Source organism: Scyliorhinus torazame, chromosome 11, assembly GCF_047496885.1.
Source record: "Scyliorhinus torazame isolate Kashiwa2021f chromosome 11, sScyTor2.1, whole genome shotgun sequence".
Classification (NCBI taxonomy): domain Eukaryota; kingdom Metazoa; phylum Chordata; class Chondrichthyes; order Carcharhiniformes; family Scyliorhinidae; genus Scyliorhinus; species Scyliorhinus torazame.
In genome coordinates, this window is record NC_092717.1 from 231,965,397 (window position 1) to 231,983,203 (window position 17,807).

Genomic DNA, 17,807 nt, shown 5'->3' on the forward strand with positions numbered 1-17,807 from the left:
CTGCTTTCTCTCCCTCCTGTAAGGAATCCCATTAAATCAAAATCAATTCGAATTTCATTTGAATTACCCAGGAAACCTTCACACCTCTATTTGAAGAACAGAGGAGCTCTCCTCTGGTCATGATCACATTGCAGTTTTGGGATCTTGCTATGCGCCAATTGTCTGATCTCGTCTTCCTACAGTGGCCATACCTCAAAAGGTATAGTAAAAGGCTTTGGACGTCATAAGAGGTGCCATAGAAATGAAAATATTTCTGGTTCTGGATGATTTTGGTACAACTGTGGTATAACTGCCCGTCCTAAATGTTAATTTTCATAACTTGGCTTATTATTCCTCCATGTAGTATTAGGTGAAAAGATTTGAGATTTATGTTTGATTGTGAGACCGCTGATGGGATGATAATATCTTTTATTTGTTATTTTAAGGACGTGTTAGGTCCGAGGCAATCAGCCACGCATAAGCCGCAGGTTGGAGCACAAAGAGGTTTATTATTACTTACTGTCAAAACACCAGTGTGGTGATGTGCATCAATATAAATGCATGTAGGCTAGCTAGACACTAGAGGGAGCACCAGAAACATCACACACACACACTCAACCAATAGATCAGTTAGATAAGACATGACCAATGGACATTCACGATACGCACAGAGGTGACACCACCACAGGAGGGCATTACACCAACCCATATATAAAGGACACCACACACATGATCTGCCTCGTTCCAGTGGAGACAGTCAGTGAGTACAGACACAGGGTCGATTCAATATTAGACCCACCACGTGGATTGCAGCAGCTGGTTAGTCAGACTGGGTAGCTATAGTAGGATTAGAAGTAGTGTCGAACCCGAGTAATAGAAGTGTAAATAGTTTAATAAACATGTTGAAGTTATCTCCACGTCTGAACCTTCCTTTGTCAAGTGCACCACAAGGAAGCCGCTTATGTTACACTGAGAACATAACAAATCATGGTACCAGCAGTGAACTGTTTCAATCCATATAGCCATACCTCAGCGTACAGTGACAACCAGCAACGATACCCAGGCAAGATGTTCAAGATCCGGGTTCCGCAGCAGCTCCAGTGCCGCGGCGATCTCCGCGAAAACTGGCGGGCGTTCCGGCAAAAGTTTGAAATTTTCCTGGTGGCAGCCGAACTAGAAGAAGTGGGCGATGCTGAAAAAACAGAGCTTCTCCTCACCATTGCCGGTGCCAGAGCAGAAGAAATCTTTAAAAAATTCAAGTTCTCCAAGAGGCAAAACAGGAGCGACTTCCAGGCAGTCCTGGACACATTCGGCAAATACTGTGAGGAAAACACACTCCAACCAGCAAGAAAAGGTAAGAGAAGCGCCAGGACTAGCCTCAAGGCCAAAATCCCGGAGCAGAGAACGATTTTGGTTGGCGGCCATCTTTCTAAAGGGACTGCGCAGTTGCGCGAGAAGTGCGCAGAACGAAAACAACCATCAGTAAAGGAACCTCGATCTGCACATGTGCAAACACTTCCTACGTGTTACGTCACACGCGTCATGATGTCAGAGGCCCCGGACCACACCCATTTAAAGGGGAAATGTCCCAAATCAAAGAAAAAATCTTTTAAAGCCGTGAAACAACCTTCCTTCACCTGGAATGACAGCACAATGGCTCAAATTGAACCAGGAAATGAAATAAACCTCCGAAGAACCCTGCAACAAGCAGTTACCTACGCCCAAACCGATGATTCCGACCTCGAATACTTCGATACTGACCGTTACATTTTCTCTGGACCTCGCGAGCCCAATGACAGCTCCGACGCAAACAGTGATGACATGGGCCTAGAAGACTACGATTTGGACAAAGGTTTTTTCATTAGAAATGGCGACCCCCGTATTGAATCCGACGCAGACGCGAATTCGTTCTTCGGATTTGAGGATCTTCAGCCCAGCAGATATGACATCCCAACTCGTGAGTTCAGGATGATGCTGCAGCCTGAAACCAAGAGACAGAGAGCGGTACAAGCCCATAGAGAGCGGCCTGCTGCCACACAGAGCGTGGTCCACACACCGCTCAGGGTTCCCGACTCTAAGAAAGAAGACACGCAAGACTCCACACCGCAGTCCTTGCAGGAACAAGACCATGAGGGTCTAGCAACCTCCTCTGACCAACTAGCGGCAGACTATGCAAGTCTGCCATGCTCAAGTAAACAGCAAGAAGACTATGAACGTCTACCACGCTCCAGTGCACAGCAGGACGACCATGACGGTCTATCATGCTACAGTGAAGAACAAAGTGACGATGACAGTCCAAGCCCAAATGAAGGACAGCAGCAAGACAATGACAGTCCACCCACATTGTTTGCGCCACCAGATGAAGACTCTGACAATTTACCCAACCCAAGTGAACAACAAGCAGCTACTGAGGCTCTACCCACGGTATGTGAGGCGAGTGACGACAGCATCCCACCTCCCATGCAAGATGAGCAAAGTGACAGGCCTCAGCTAGTGTGTACAGAGGCACTCGACGATCACTGTGAGACCACTGGTGACTCCGGTGACACCACAATACTTCCACCCTCATTCGCTCGAACCTCTCCACAAGTCAATGCATTCCTGCATGTTCCGACTCCAGACGTGCAGCTTCAAGAAATCTCAACTGACTCCTGCTAAGACTCCGGACGGGGAGCATCAACAAAACACCACTGACTCAGTTAAAACAGACCAGACTCCAGATGGGGAGCAACCAAACGCCGACTCTCATTCACGTAAGCCGAACTTTACTCCAGACAGGGAGTGCCGCAACCTCAGTGATGGCACACTCTGGGTGACAGCAGATGCCACAACGACAGGAGATGGATCACTTGACAATTACACTGGGTCAGTAATAACAAGCAGCGGCTACAGTCCAAGAGGAATACATCAATATTCACCACAGCTAAATCCACACATTTCTTCCACACCAGCAGTGCAGCCAATGACAGCTCATGCTGGACAAACCCAGTATTCAGGCATGCAGCAGCCAGCAGTCTATGCAGCATATTCTCAAACAGGCCAGCACTACGGATTGCCCACTAATAGAATCAAGACCGAAGGAGGACTACCGCAACTGCAATCTGCACTACAGACTGGATGCCTTAGTTACAGCCCAGGATTTGCTGCACCCCAGCCTGGCCAGATGGCATATTCCTATCAGATGCAAGGTTCTAGTTTTGACGAATGTGATATAAAATAGTTACTTTAGAGATATTAGTTACTGTAATGTAGAGATAGGCCAGTCTCATTCTGGTAAGTTCACAGACAAAGGATTTCAGACCGCATGGCAAAGCAAGGAAGAGGTGTGTCCACCAAAGGAGGAGAAAAGGATGCTGGGTAATAGGGGCCAGAGGAAGGGATTGGAAGTGAGCCAATCAGAATATATCAACAGGTCAGGAGGGATATAGGGTGACCTATGGGAATCGTGTATGTGAAACTTGATGCCATTTGAATGTATCAGTACAGACTCCTTTGTTCTACAGCCTCACTTGATTCCAGAAGTCTACGAAGCAGGATGTGCTTCGTGCTCCTGAGAATTGAGGAAAGCTTGCAAGCTAAATAAAATAACTAATGCTGTACCTGCAAATCCATCTCGACTTTTATTGATGCCAGACTGACGGGTAAAGAAACTTGGGATTTGTCATTTGGTGCCGAAACCCGGGATTTCTCAAGACGGTTCTGACCAACTGCGAAATCAGAATTAGACTGATTATGAACAGGGAGAGTGGGAAGAAGGGGCCCACAATGTATAGCTGGAAAATCACCGTGCATTGCTTTTTCCCCTCTTCTTATCGTCTGATTAGTCTGGTCACTCACGGTTGGTACGGAAAGATCGTCTTGACGAAATCAAAGGTCAGTCTGGGGATTAGCAAATTAAACTGATGGGATATCATAATTGATAGTTCAGTTTTGGGTTAATTGTGTTGTTGATTAACTGATGGGACATCGAGAGATGGTTCAGTTCTACGAGTGTTGTTGATTAACTGATGGGACATCGGGAGATGGTTCAGTTCTACGAGTGTTGTTGATTAACTGATGGGACATCGGAAGATGGTTCAGTTCCACGAGTGTTTTAAATCTATAGTTGATTAAGCTAAAATTGTACCCTTGGACTGTAGTGGCGAAAAACGCAGTTCTGAGGACTAGTTGAGATTGTGGGGAATTGCTTGGATAAATTTCAAGAGCTGGATGCTGCATGTTGGTTGAAGCAGAAGTCTCTCAAAGGGTTAACAGCAGCAGCCAAAGTTAAAGACGACAGACTGTGCTTCTCACTCAGGCCTTGAGATAACAGCAGCAGCCTGTAGTGTAATCGGATACCTTTCCTTTGAGTCAGTGAACTCCAGCAAAGTTACGTTTTGAATTAATTAAAGGAAACCAGTGGGTTTCTCCACCTCTTTGATAAAAGTTATTATTTTCGAAAGCAATTGATTGAAATTGCCAGAATCTTAAGTTTTACTTACTTGAAATAATGTTTATCTCATTTTATTTGTGAATTAATAGAAACTTAAAGAAGATCACTGACACCATTTTAAAAAAGTGTAAATCTGGAGATGATAGTTGACTTTGCCAACATTTTTGTGAATGTAAGAAAAACTTGTTAAAAGAAAAATTGTTGAGATAAAGAATTAATTAAGTTGTAAATGTTATACAAGTTTGTGTTAAGCAAATCGTAAATTTAGTTCTGAGTTGAGATCAGAGCTAAGCTTGCAAGTTGCAGTAATTCAATTTGAATTTTCAAACATTTTAAGTTTTAAAAGAACACTGTTAGAACCTTTTCAATCGTTTTGCCAAGAAAAAAAAAAAACGCGCAAGTAGAGACAGGAAAGGCACGGGTCAAACAAAAGATGGGCTACGTAGTTCAATGGCTGGCCTTGAATTGACAGAAAATGATTAATTCAATAATTTAAAAATGTCAGTAAAAGTTTTGACTGCACCTGTAGCATTGTCTGCACTAATTCCAGAACCACCAGAGTATAATAATTTATATCCAGTCACTGCTCCCCAGATTCCAATCATGCCAGTAATTCCAGCCCTTTTTCGTTGATAGTGTGGGTCCTGATTTACCATCTTCACGATCAGTAGAGAAAGAGGAGCTCTGTTCCGCAAGCCCAGTTAGCTCGAGGACCAGATCTCGGACAGCAAGAGAAGGGCTTGATCCTAACCAGAAACAATTAAGCATACCACCTAAATCCCTCCAAACCAAGGGGAAACCGCAAATTTCAGAACAAAGGGAGCTGCAACAGATGATTTTGAAGAGAAAGAACTCCCTCTAGTGACAGGGAGGGATGTCGAAGTCTTGGAAGAACCAGAGGAAATAGCTAGAGTGCCCCCTGGTGAGACTCGGAGACAGTTGCCGATTAGGAAGATACCAATCACTTGAATTATGCTAGCCACGCCGCACTTCAGCAAGCCCATGCGTTAGACAACGATAGAAGGACACAGATCCTGAATGCGTTGAATAGCACATTTCAAAAGCCCATAAATCTTTCTGTTATCTTAGACCTAAAACCTAAGAAGATTGAAGAGCCAGAGGAATTTCTGGAGCGTTTTAATGAAATCTACCGTGGGCAGTCAGGCGACTTGCTATATCAAAATGGTCAGAATTCCCCTCAATATTGTGCTATGTTAATGCATTGCCTACCACCTTCTGTGGCTACTGCTGTGAAATGTAATAACATGAATTGGACAGAGAACGACCCTTCCCAGATGGCAAGGGCAGTCAGATTTTATTGGAAGGAGGGTGTAGGCCAGGAAGGAGGCTCAGTTACAAAGGTTAAGACTGAGTATGTAATGAAAAAGGATGATCTGCGACCCCAACAAGCGGCAGAAATGGTAGTTTACCAGCAGGAGCCCCAATATTGTGTCTTTGGGTGGGTGGATCAGCGAGGGGGAGGATACCAAACCCACCCAAAGGGACCCTCAGCTCCTTTTTATGGCCCACCGTATGCATCAACAGCTTTACAACCGCCGCCCCCTCTGAGGGGCCATTGGTCTACTGGGAGAAGAGGACGGGGCAGATATAGAGGGAGCAATGCATGTTTTAATTGCGGCCGTGCAGATCACTGGCGACAGGAATGCCTCTTTAAAAGACAGGCAGCAGAAGGAGATTATCCGACCCAAAGGAGGGGGTACCCACCAAGGGGAGGACAGACGAGATACACTGACTTCTCCCAGGCAAACCCTTTCCCAACACAGGATTGACTAGCTAATTTAGTCATAAGGACTCTCCAATCGGACAGGGAACCTATTATCTCTCTGCAGATAGGAGATCAACATCACTCATTTGTAATCGACACTGGAGCAGCCATGTCTTCTGTGCAATCAGAACTTCGACTACCACTATCCGACCACATGCAGCAATTGTCGGGGTTCCAAGGATAGGTGTGTGAGTATCCTATTTCTGAACCTGTGACAGTCACTTACGAGAATAAGTCTGCAGATCATCAGTTTGTAGTGACTACTGGATTGGACTGTAACTTGTTGGCCCGAGATTTACTGTGTATCTTCCAGCTACAGCTAGAGTGCGGAGACGAGGGGGTAACTGTTAAATCATGGAGGATGAGACAACAGTGCTATATTTCTATCACCTCCCAGTGGTGGACATTAGACATTGAACAGTCACTGCATCACGTTACCCTGGCCTATGACAGAACTGGACAAAACAGGGAGTTGGAGGCCAAATACCGGCCATTAATTGGGACCGAATGGCCAGTCAAGGTTACAGCCACAGTCACGGGAAAAGAAGGTACAGCCGATTTTGTTACAATATCACCACATTTATGGCCACAGTCAGCTTCGGTAAGCCCTCATATTACACGTCAGGTCCACGACCAGTACCATGCCAGGGATCTGGGGCAAATGGTAAGGAGGGCAGTGGATCATTCGGATCCAACAGAGTACGCACTTCAAGTCATGCCGGACGGCACTGCCATAAAATATTTTGAGGTCCCTGAAACAATTAACACTCGACTGCAGCATCACTAGGGACATGATGTTTTGGAATATGTCAATCCACAGGTCTGTGCGAAATACCCATCACAAGTGGGAAGACAAATGTTACACCTATAAAGGTAACGATTAAGGATCATGTAAAGCTACCTTCCATTCGGCAATACCCCCTGAAATCCCAAGCTGCTCCGTCTATAGGCAAATTAATTCAAGAGCTGTTGCAACAGGGTATTTTGGTCCCTTGCCAATCAGAATGTAACACCCCCATACTTGCTGTGCCTAAACCAGCCAAACCAGACCAGTACCGATTAGTACAGGATTTACGTTCAATCAATGCCATCGCATAGCCGTTACATGCTCTCACCCTCCAACAGGATATTACGGTGTAGAGCTCCCACTCGGTCATCGCACTACTGAGGCAACTGCAGGCTCAGCATCTTGCCGCAGCTCGTCAGAATAGGTATGAGGTATACCTTTTGAACAATCCACGTCTGACATTTAAACACTGTACCACTATCAATCCAGCCTGTTTTCTTAGTGGTCCCCCTGTCCATGAAGACGCACCTGGCCACGACTGTTTAGCCTTGATTCAGGAAACTACCACAATAAGGGGCGATTTGAGTGACATTTCGTCAGAACAACCTGACATGATTATGTGTGGTCAAATATCCCACCGGGGTTTAGTTAATGACTTACTGCAGGCCCTCCTTATGCCTGCGCAGATTTCCGTTATTAAATGCGCTGCCCACACAAATGGTAAGACCCCAGTTGACGTTGGTTATGAACAAGCAGATTGTGCAGCGCGGACAGCCGCGCAAATTCCGCAAGTGATGGTGCCTAAAATGTTAAGTCAGACTAAACGATCTACTATAAATATGTCTGCTTCTGACAAGTCAATGCCAACCATCCAAGACGTCATAAGGTTACAGGAGGACGCTCCTGAGAGTGATAAACAAATGTGGAAACGGTTAGGTTGTACATATGATTCTGTGTCCTCTTTATGGACCACGCCAGCACATCAGACTTGTATGCCTGATGTACTGGCTTTATGGGTCATCAAATGTGTACACTTTGCAACTCATTGTGGGGCTCGGGGGACTAGTGATTTGTTGCTGGACACTTGGTGGCACCCTAAAATGCAGGGGTTGGCCCAGAGTATCAGTAATCGGTGTTCATAACCAGGAGAGACATTTGACCATGATGATTGATGGTTTTTGGACTCACTTGAATGATTTGGACTTATTGTTTAATCACTGTTCCCATGACTTGTATATGCCTTACCTGATCAACCTGTTCTTTGTTCAATTTTCTTAAAGTGTACAGAAAATATGAACATATAAAAAAGGGGGATGTGGTGATGTGCAACAATGTAAATGCATGTAGGCTAGCTAGACACTAGAGGGAGCACCAGAAACATCACACACACACACTCAACCAATAGATAAGTCAGATAGGATGCGACCAATGGACATTCACGATACACAGGGAGGTGACACGACCACAGGGGGGCATTACACCAACCCATATATAAAGGCCACCACACACGTGATTTGCCTCTTTCCAGTGGAGACAGTCAGTGAGAAGAGACGCAGGGTTAATTCAGTATTACACCCACCACGTGGATTGCAGCAACTGGTTAGTCAGTCTGGGTAGCTATAGTAGGATTAGCAGTAGTGTCGAACCCGAGTAATAGAAGTGTAAATAGTTTATTCAACGTGTTGAAGTTATCTCCATGTCTGAACCTTCCTTTGTCAAGTGCACCACAAGGAAACCGCTTATGTTACACCTACAACATAACAAATCAACGAGCACTCCCCGGAGGGTCTCCTCCCCCAAACCAAGGCAGCACTATAGGGCAGCACAGTAGCATAGAGGTTAGCATAATTGCTTCACAGCTCCAGGGTCTCAGGTTCGATTCCAGCTTGGGTCACTGTCTGTGTGGAGTCTGCACATTCTCCCCTGTGTGCGTGGGTTTCCTCCGGGTGCTCCGGTTTCCTCCCACTGTCCAAAGATGTGCAGGTTAGGTGGATTGGCCATGATAAATTGCCCTTAATGTCCAAAATTGCCCTTAGTGTTGGGTGAATGGGGTTACTGGGTTATGGGGATAGGGTGGAGGTGCTGACCTTGGGTTGGGTGCTCTTTTCAAGAGCCGGTGCAGACTCGATGGGCCGAATGGCCTTCTTCTGCACTGTAAATTCTATGATAATCTATGATAAGATCCCTCAGCTTTTTCTCCTCGATGGAAAACAACCCCAGCCTAACCAGCCCCTCTTCATTTTTGAATGTGGTTGTGTGGAGCATAAACAGCCGCCTCGAGCAGTTAGGGCCGAATGGGCTGTTTCTGTTCTCCGTGCTCTGTGTCATTTGATGTAAATCACAATGATTGCAGCACTGCATGGACACAGCGTGGAGGGAAAGCACCGTATGGTTACAGGGCGGGTACATCTGCCGTGAGCGACAGCTGTTCAGTTTGGACGAGGAAACAGCTGCTGAAAGAGAGCGTCAGTTCGGATTTGTTTGATTAGGCTTAATGTCGGGGAGATTCAATTAGCAGCCACAGACACACACTGACACATGGCACAGCGGAGAAGCAGAAACCTCCGAGGAGAGTTTGCCAGCAGCCCTCCTTGCGACAGAGCCCAGTTGGCAGCGGCAGTATGTCTTTTTGAATGTTATTGAGATACCAAGGTTAAAGGATCAGGGGAATAGTGGGGGCACCAAGGCAGGGGGAAGAGGTGGGGTAGAAGAGTTATAAATCAGCAAGGCGCACACACCCACCTTGGGGTTTGAAAGCCCGCAGATTGTCAGAGGAAGGTTAGAATGAAGAAGACAAGGTCTATGACGTACTTAAGTTCACAGAGAAAGAACAACTCAGAGGAGGGGAGTGACGGGAGGGTTTTGATTGTAACACTGTGCGGACCCAGTGTCAAGGAAAGGCACTGTATGATTACAGGATGGATGCTTCTGCAGTGAGTGACCTTAGTTACCTATTTCCACCGCACGCATGGCCCACAAATAATGGAACTTTGCTGTCCGAGCATTGAAAGAGTACAGGCTGAACATTCGGGGGGGGGGGGGGGGGAGGGGGGCGTTGGTTGGGTTTCTCTGAATGTCGAGAAAGAAAGATGTGCCTTTACGTAGTGCCCTACACAACATCAGGATGTCCCATGTACTGCAAATGGAGTACCTTTTGAAATGCAGTCACTGTTATCCTCCAGGATAGCACAACAGGAAATTTGCACACCGGAAGATCCCAAAAACAGCAAGGGATTAATGAGCAGATTCAATGGTTCTGGTTGAGGTATGTTTAACCAGGTCACCGCCAATAACTTCCCTGCTATTCTGGGAAATAGTGCTATTGGACCTTTCATGTTTAGCTGAGAGGACAAGCAGAGCTCAGTTTGATTTTGTCCACTGTTATCTGCCACTTCTCAGCATGTTGCAACAGTTGATGTTATTAAAGAACAAAGAATAGTAACACAGGTACAGGCCCTTCGGCCCTCAAAGCCTGCGCCTGCCATGATGCCTGTTTAAACTAAAACCTTCTGCACTCCCGGGTCCGAATCGCTCTATTCCCATCCTATTCGTGTATTCAAAGTGAGAGCACAGAAGTCTCGGAGCATGGTCGAAATTGACAGGAAACTATCAGGAGGGAGATTGAGAACCTAGTGGAGTGGTGCAGCGACAACACTCTCTCCCTCAGTGCCAGCAAAACTAAAGAGCTGGTCATTGACTTCAGGAAGCAAAATACTGTACACACCTCTGTCAGCATCAACGGGGTTGAGGTGGAGATGGTTAGCAGTTTCAAATTCCTAGGGATGTACATCACCAACAATCTGTCCTGATCCACCCACGTCGACGCTACCACCAAAAACAACAGCGCCTGTACTTCCTCAGCAAACTGAGGAAATTTGGCATGCCCACACTTACTCTGACCAACTTTTACAGATGCGCCATAGAAAGCATCCTATCGGGCTGCATCACAGCCTGGTATGGCAACTGCTCGGCCCAGGACCGCAAGAAACTTCGTCGTGAACACCGCCCAGTCCATCACACGAACCTGCCTCCCATCCATTGACTCCATCTACACTTCCCGCTGCCTGGGGAAAGCGGGCAGCATAATCAAAGACCCCTCCCACCCGGCTTACTCACTCTTCCAACTTCTTCCATTGGGCAGGAGACACAAAAGTCAGAGAACCCACAGGAACAAAGTCAAAAATAGCTTCTTCCCCACTGTTACCAGACTCCTAAATGACCCTCTTATCATAGATATCATAGAATTTACAGTGCAGAAGGAGGCCATTCGGCTCATCGAGTCTGCACCAGCTCTTAGAAAGAGCACCCCCACCCAAGGTCCACACCTCCACCCTAACCCAGTAACTCCACCCAACACTAAGGGCAATTTTGGACACTATGGGCAATTTATCATGGCCAATCCACCTAACCCGCACATCTTTGGACTGTGGGAGGAAACCGGAGCACCCGGAGAAAACCCACGCACACACGGGGAGGATATGCAGACTCCGCACAGACAGTGACCCAAGTCGGAATCGAACCTGGGACCCTGGAGCTGTGAAGCAATTGTGCTATCCACAATGCTACCTTGCTGCCTTATGGACTGACCTGATTAACACTACACCCCTGTATGCTTCACCCGATGTCTATGTAGTTACATTGTGTACCTTGTGTTGCCCTATTATGTATTTACTTTTTCTTTTCTTTTCATGTAATTAATGATCTGTTGAGCTGCTCGCAGAAAAATACTTTTCACTGTACCCCGGTACACGTGACAATAAACAAATCCAATCCAATCCCTGTGCATCCAGAATGCCAAGGCGAAACCCCCCGGTATAAATGCATTGTCACATCAGCTCAAAGCTAAACATGCAAAGGTGGGAGTTTTTGCTGTCCGACACAAGTTTAATAAAATATTCTGAAGCTTTCTGACCGACTTGAGTTTGACTGCACCGTGAAACAAATGCAAATTTACAGCTGGTTGGGAGTAAGGAGGCACATGATGTGCATTAGGAGTGATTTGTAGGGAACAAGCTGCTGCTAAAAAGGTTCAGCGACTGACAACAACAGTCCTAAAAGCTGGTAATGTGCAGAAAACAGCCTAAACTACTTGTTTACAGCAGCGACTGGCTCACCTCCATCTCCTAATCAGCCAGACATGTTCTTTAACAAAAATGGATAAAACCTGGTACCTCACGATGGCTGGATGAAATTGTTCCGCTCTTCAACTGTTTCCATTCATGATCGTCTTTGGGCAGCTTTGTCTGAAGGACTCTGAAGTGAACATTGAAGCTACAAATGTATTCCACCGATAAGTAGAAGTGAACTGAGCTTTGAAACATTGCCTGCACTCGGGAGTCAAGAGAGACAGATGACGTTTTGTGTAATATGATGCGATTTTTTTTTTATGATAAGGGGGAGGATGCGTAAACCCTTCCTCCATCTGTGCTCGGCAGACCTTGTGATTTAATGTCCTTCTCTATATTTCATCAAGAACCCATAAAACCATCAGTAGGCACCAAAACGCAAACAAGTCGCGGACTGACACTCAGAACTTTTCATTCGCCTCCGTCTTACAAAAAATAATCATGAACTATCCTGAAATTACATTGGGATTGTGGAAGCAAAAACCTGCGGATGCCGGAAATCTAAAATAAAATTTATTGCGGCATCCACACTATTTTGCTTTTAGGTTAGTGCTTAATTCACCGCCATTTCCCTTCCAGGAAAGCCCCCTTTGGAAAATCTCTTCTTGTCCGATCGCTTGTCTCTTTTACCTCATTCATCTTCATTGCTTCCTATTTCCTTCCAAACTCTACTGCTACCATCTGGTAAAAGGTAAAGTCGCCATAGTCCCAGACAACCATAGGCTGCTTTCCCCTTTGAGGGGGGAGAGCTGACTGGTGGTGATTTACCCTGAGGGTCACCTCACCTCAGGTGAGGAGCAAGATTGAGAAGGCAGGGCCTTCATGGATAACAGGGGCTGGTTTAGCACAGAGCTAAATCGCTGGCTTTTGAAGCAGACCAAGACAGGCCAGCAGCATGGTTCAATTCCCATACCAGCCTCCCCGAACAGGCGCCGGAATGTGGCGACTAGGGGCTTTTCACAGTAACTTCATGTGGTGAACGTATTCACCAGGAGATGCGGTGCCTGTGCAACCTTTGACCTTTGAGGATTGAGCTGGAACCCCTCTGGCTCCGCCCCCCCCGGGATGGTATATAGTCCTGCGCCCAGTGGGTGGCGCTCATTTGTACAGAAGTCACTGGCAGGCTAGTTTGTTGTGTAATAAAGCCTTCGTTCACTTGTTCATACCGTCTCGCTGTGAATTGATGGTATATCACTTCATTTGAAGCCTACTTGTGACAATAAAGAATTTTCATTTCATTTTCATTTCAACTGCTACCATCTAAAAGGACAAGAGCAGCAGATACCTGGGAACCCCACCACCTGGAGGTTCCCCTCCAAGCCACTCACCACCCTGAGTTGGAAATATATCAGCCGTTCCTTCACTGTCGCTGGGTCAAAATCTGGAACTCCCTCCCTAACAGCACTGTGGGTGTACTTACACCACCTGGATTTCAGCAGTTCAAGAAGGAAGTGACTCCCACAGCCCATGAATGAATTAAAGAAAAAATCCTTCTCCTGTTGGTATCTACCCAAATTGATCTATTCCCTTTGGCCTCGCAGGATGGAATCCTTTGTCATTGGATCCCTTTTGCCCTAATCAGGGTTTGAGGAACACAGGAACAGGAGTAGGCCATTCAGCCCCTCAAGCCTGTCCCACCATTCAATGAGATCATGGCTGATCTGTGGTCTAACTCCACATGCCTGCCTTTGGCCCACATCCCTTCATATCTTTCCTGGACAAAAGTCTATCCATCTCGGATTTAAATTTATCAACTGATAGAGCTTCAACTGCTGTTTGTGGGAGAGAGTCCCAAACGTCTGCCACCATCTAAACTGCTGGAGATTGGCATCCTCTCACTCGATCCAAACCTATTACATCTCTAACTTTTCCCAGTTCCGTTTCTCTATCCACAAATGCTGAGCTTTTTCAGCAGTTTCTGACTTCACAGTGGAATTGTGTAGCCACACAACATTCCAGGACATTTCCTATTCTTCAGAACAGGTTGCCTTGGTACGGTAGCACAGTGGTTAGCACCGTTGCTTCACAGCGCCAGGGTCCCAGGTTCAATTCCTGGCTTGGGTCACTGTCTGTGCGGAGTCTGCACGTTCTCCCTGTGTCTGCGTGGGTTTCCTCCGGGCGCTCCGGTTTCCTCCCACAAGTCCCGAAAGACGTGCTGTGAGGTGAATTGGACATTCTGAATTCTCCCTCAGTGTACCCGACCAGGCGCCGGAATGTGGCGACTAGGGGCTTTTCACAGTAACTTCATTGCAGTGTTAATGTAAGCCTACTTGAAATGAAATGAAATGAAAATCGCTTATTGTCACAAGTAGGCTTCAAATGAAGCTACAGTGAAAAGCCCCTAGTTGCTACATTCCGGCGCCTGTTCGGGGAGGCTGGTACGGGAATTGTACCAGCGCTGCTGGCCTTGTTCTGCTTCACAAGTCAGCTGTTTAACCCACTGTGCTAAATCAGCCCCTCGCTAACCCAGCTTGTGACAATAAAGATTATTTTTTAAAAAATACAGGGGCCAAAGATTATCCCTGAATTTTGGGTGGCAATGGGGCAGGATTGCTATAAAAGTGGGGGTTTCGGTGCTGATCTGACGACTGACTCCTCCAGCGAGAAGTGTTAACAAGCACCAATGATGTCACTATGTCACCGTGTTCATTCACATTTCCTTATAATGTTGTAGAATTTGCAGCAAAGCTATAAGAACAAAAACAAGTTGAACGACAGATAATAACATCTACGGTGGAAGAAAGGGCCTAAGGTGGAGCTCGAATAGCAGAAAATGGGAAAGGGGGCATAATGATATGTAGACAGACATGTAACTAAGGGGTTAATCAGAAAACCCAGCTGTGGCATAACCACTAGAAGGCATTACACGACCAGTATAAAACCACAGCTCACACAAGCTCTCGTCCTCACTCCCAGCAGAGACTGGGGGAACAACACGAGTGTAGCAGAGATCACAATCAAGCCACCACATGTGGCTTAGATACAGTTTGTACAGCTAGTCAATATTATTGTGTTGCTAGAGTTAGATCAGCAGAGTGTCGAACTCATTTATTAGCTTTGTCATTACTAAATAAATACTTGCAACTTACTTCGAGGACTGGAGTATTCGGCACCATTGTCTACAGATAGTTGCAACTTATGTTGCTCAAATAACATAACATAATATGGTACCAGAGTGACTGCTGCATCGACCTAGTTAAATTCAGTAAGTTTAGAGAGAAAACCAGATGGCCATTCGGCAACAGAAGCATCGCCTCCGGAGGAAAACCTGCCGATTCCAAGCACGCTGGACAGACCACAAGCTCCTCGTCACCTCAGGACCAACGGTAACCTTGATGTTAACTGGCGCTTGCTTAAACAAAAATTTCAACTGTATGTAGAATCATCTGACTTAACAAAGGCGCAGATGCTCGAAAAATAGCTCTCTTACTGACTACGGCTGGTGAACATGCGTTAGAGATCTACAACTCTTTTTACTACACAGAAGGGCAGGATAAAACAAAATATGAAACCATCCTTGAAAAATTTGATAGCCACTCCGAGGTCCAGATAAATGAAATATTTGAGCGCTACATCTTCTACAAAAGGATGCAAAGGAAAGAGGAATCTTTTCACAGTTTCTTCACTAAGACTGTTGGCTCAATCCTGTAACTTTGGTGCTCTAAATGACTCAATGATTAGAGACCAGATAGTATTTAGAATCCACTATGATCCTCTCAGAGAGCAGCTACTTAAGATAAAACATATGACCTTGGAAATCGCAATGGAAACGTGCACGGTGCATGAACACTCAGAAAATAGCTACTTACAATACAAGGTTGCTGAAAGTGGTGAAAACACCTCCCACGAGGGTGAGTACGTCCGGGCCACTCAGGAGAAGCAGGACAGAGGTGCAGGTTTCAGGAAATGGGACTGTGAGGATCTTGACCAGTTTGGCATAGGAAGTAAAGAGGCATTGGAGGCTTTGACGGGCTTAAAAATAGACCAATTTCCAGGCCTGGGTGAATTGAATTGATCCCAGGCTGCTGTGGAAGGTGAGGCAGGAATTGCAGGGGCTCTGATGCAAGTTTTTAATTCCTCTCTGGCTACAGGGGATGTGCCAGAGGACTGGTGAACAGCTAATGCTGTTCAGGAAGGGAGGCAGAGATAAACGAGGGAATTACAGATCGGTGAGTGTCACGTCAGTGTTCGGGAAAGTTTTGGAGAAAGTTCTGAAGGAGAGAATTAATTTCCACTTGGAAAGGCATGGGTTGATTCACGCCTGACAAATTTGCTAGGAGTTTTTGATAAAGTGCTATGGGCCAATGCTGGCAAATGAGATTAGGTAGATAGGTGAGCAGCGGGATTCTCCGTCGGCAGGATTCCCCGTTGTGCTGGCAGCACACAGTCACCCGCGGCCTTCCCGTCAGCGTAGGGTGTCCACAATGGGAAATCCCATTGGCAGGTGGTGGGAACGGTGCCATCCCAAAGAAATGCAGCTGGCGGACCGCAAAATCCCATCCCAAATGTCTTTCACGTGTTGGTGCAGACTCGATGGGCCAAAGGGCCTCTTCTGCACTGTATCACGTCGTGATTCTGTGATTCTCTGACCAAGAGTGTGGATGAAGGAAGTGCAGTTGACGTAGTTTGCATGGATTTTAGCAAAGCCTGAGGCAAGGCCCCACATGGGAGACTGGTTGAGAAGGTTGAAGCACATGGAATTCAAGAAAACCTAACGAGGTGGATCCAAAACTGGCTCAGTAATGGAACACAAAGTGTGGTGGTAGAAGGCTGTTTGAGTAACTGAAGGCTAGCGTCCAGCAGCGGACCACAGGGATCAGTGCTGGGCCCCTTATCGTTTGTTATAAATGATGCAGAGGAGCACGTGGGAGGAATGATAAGTAAGTTTACAGATGACACCAAGATTGGTAGGGTGGTTAACAATGAAGATGAGGGTCGTAGGGCACAGGAAGATATCGATGGTTGGTCAGATGGGCAGAGCAGTTGCAGATGGTATTTAACCCTGACAAGTGCGAGGTGATGCACTTTGGAAGAAGAAACAGGACAAGCGAGTATGTAATGAATAGCAGACACTAAGAAACTCAGAGAAACAGATGGATCTTGGGGTACATGTTCACAGATCCCTGAAGGCGACAGAGTGGGTGAATAGGGTAGTTAAGAAGGCATATGGGACACTTGCCTTTATCAGCCGTGGCGTGGAATATAAGAGCAAGCCATTTATGTTGGAGCTGTATGGAACATTGGTTAGGCCACAGCTGGAGTACTGGGTGCAGTTATGGTCACCTCACTATAGGAAGGAGGTGTTTGCATTGGAGAGGGTGCAGAGGTTCACCAGGATTTTTCCTGGGATGGAGCACCTGAGCTATGAGGAGAGACTAGATAGACTTGGGTTGGTTTCATTCGAGCAGAGAAGGCTGAGAGGGGATATGATTGAGGTGTATAAGATTATGAGGGGGTTAGTACAAGGTAAATAGGAAGCAGCTGTTCCCCTTGGTTGAGGGGTCAATCACAAGGGGCATCGCTTTGAGGTGAGGGGAAGGAGATTCCGAGGGAATTTGAGAAAGAAAACTCATTCAGAGAGTGGTGAGAACCTGGGAATGCACGGCCTGGGAAAGTAGTGGAGGCTGGAAACCAAACAACCTTTAAAAAGCACTTGAATGAGCACTTGAAACATCATCACATTCAAGGATATGGGAT

General features: G+C 46.3%; 1 protein-coding gene across 1 annotated transcript in view; it reads right to left on the minus strand.

Annotated features, from left to right (window-relative positions):
* The window catches only part of LOC140385852 (adrenocorticotropic hormone receptor-like), a 156,506-nt gene extending 144,179 nt beyond the window's left edge, over positions 1-12,327 (minus strand). The window contains exon 1 of the mRNA XM_072468442.1: positions 12,156-12,327. The gene's annotated coding sequence lies outside the window, so the exon portion shown is untranslated. The remainder of the gene's footprint in view (positions 1-12,155) is intronic.
* Between the last annotated feature and the right edge of the window lie 5,480 nt (positions 12,328-17,807).